The following is a 1,914-nucleotide window of genomic DNA, read 5'->3' as shown; positions in this document are numbered from 1 at the left end:
TCGTGGTCAGGAGAGGACATGCTAAGCGACGGTCTAGGTTTGGGAGAAGCAGCTGCTATTCTTAGAGTTCTTCAGCTCGGGGCAAGCTTCGAGGATCGATACCGCAAGACAGACTAGCAGTCGATGAAAGGAAAACCGAGGTAAGGCGATTACATCTACTCGCACGCATACACCACATTTGAGACACCTACATGTAAGGTCTCTAATATTTTTATATTTCTTTATTCAAGTATAATTTTAAATTGTAAGTAAATTTGCATGCTTTCAGCTTCACAACAGATTAGAACGTACAGTTAAACTATATGGTTCTTTCTGGAGAACAGATCAACTAGTTTTGCCTGGTTTTTGCCAACTTAATAAGAGTCTCTAACCTGTTCTTTAAATGAAATTAAAGTGTACCTAAACTGTTCCATTCTACAGAAAGAGGAAACAATTTTAAGCTACTTATAAATAATGCTAAGAATAATGTGTAGATTTTACTCATTTGCATACCAGCACATACTCTGGCAGTCTTACGGCAGTGTATGTGTGGATAAATTATACTTGTGTGTGTGTTTAGTAAACATATATTTAACCTTGACGATTAACTATAAGTTTATATATAGATTACAATTCATGGTGTTCTTCACTATTTTTATACAAATAATTTAATCTATCCTTCAAAAAGTACTTTTTTTTTCTGGAGTTAATTCAAATATTGTCATTTCATTTATTTAATCTTCTCATCTTTCAGCAAGCACTTCTTGACAAATCAGCATCTATTACAAAATTTCTTTTGGTAAGAGTAAAGAAGATTCAGCCATAGCTCTATGACAACAAGGATATAACAACAGGTGCTGTCAACTGCATTTATTTGATATTCATTTGATATCTAAAGAATATCTCTAAGTAATAGGTGCAAGTATGGCTGTGTGGTAAAGAAGTTTACTTCACAATTACATGGTTGTGGCTTCAATCCCATTACAAGGCACATTGGACAAGTCTCTTTAACTATAGCTTCAGGTTGATCAATAGTTTGCCAATAGAATTTGGTAGATGGAAACTGGACAGAAACGTCTTGTTGTATGTGTCAGAGAATGTGTCTTAAATAACATCACCAGATAAAACAAAACCAAAATGTTTAAAATGGTAATATAGCCAATAGATCAATAAAATAAGAACTGAACAGAAATAAATACTGGGGCTGTTATGAATAACTGAAAATACCTGAAGGCAGTGTTCTAGGAAAAGAATATAGCTGAAGATGATATTGATTACAATGATGAACAATTTCTCGTTTATAAAGATAAATAAAATCAGAAGTTTTATATTTTGTATTGCTAAAGGCAAATCTGTGTCTTCAAAGTAAAGCACAAACTAGGCTTGAATTTCATGAAATTTGGAAACTGTTTCCTCGGGGTCTTAAATTTCAAGAATTTACTTTCATTAAATGTGGGAGTTGTTAAGAGATTGAATTTTTTAGCATGATTGAAATGGGATTTTCACTGCAATTATCTTGTTCTGGTTTAGATTAAAACTGATAGTTTCAAAACTTAAACTTGTCACTATTTTAATAAAAGTAGGGTGATCATTTTGCAATGTAACTCACTGAATTGCCAAAAACTTCACATTAGAGTGAAGTTCCTTTGAAATTATAGAAACACATAGTAGAACTCTGTTTACATGTATTTCTTCTTACAAACATTGCACAGTATCTTTGAAGAAGATAATTTTATAAAATAAATATCACATTATTTACATTTGACGGATATTTGTCCTCATCTTGTTTGTTGTTAACACAACGTTTCGGCTGATATACCTTCCAGCCTTCATCAGGTGTCTTGGGGAAATTTCGAACCTGGGTTCTCATTCCTAAGGTATTTTTTTTAATGTTGTTGTTGTCATTATTATTATTATTATTATTATTATTATTCA

General features: G+C 32.1%; 1 protein-coding gene and 1 long non-coding RNA gene across 2 annotated transcripts in view; one reads left to right on the top strand and one right to left on the bottom strand.

Moving 5' to 3' along the window:
* LOC106873009 (uncharacterized) overlaps positions 1-1,914 on the bottom strand; it is an 88,630-nt gene that overhangs the window by 15,481 nt on the left and 71,235 nt on the right. The window lies entirely within an intron of this gene.
* Positions 1-1,914, top strand: part of LOC128247565 (uncharacterized) — a 67,962-nt gene that overhangs the window by 44,872 nt on the left and 21,176 nt on the right. The gene's annotated exons all lie outside the window — the stretch shown is intronic.

This window comes from Octopus bimaculoides, chromosome 1 (genome assembly GCF_001194135.2).
Source record: "Octopus bimaculoides isolate UCB-OBI-ISO-001 chromosome 1, ASM119413v2, whole genome shotgun sequence".
NCBI classification, from domain to species: Eukaryota; Metazoa; Mollusca; class Cephalopoda; order Octopoda; family Octopodidae; genus Octopus; species Octopus bimaculoides.
This window is presented reverse-complemented; position numbering and strand designations above follow the sequence as displayed.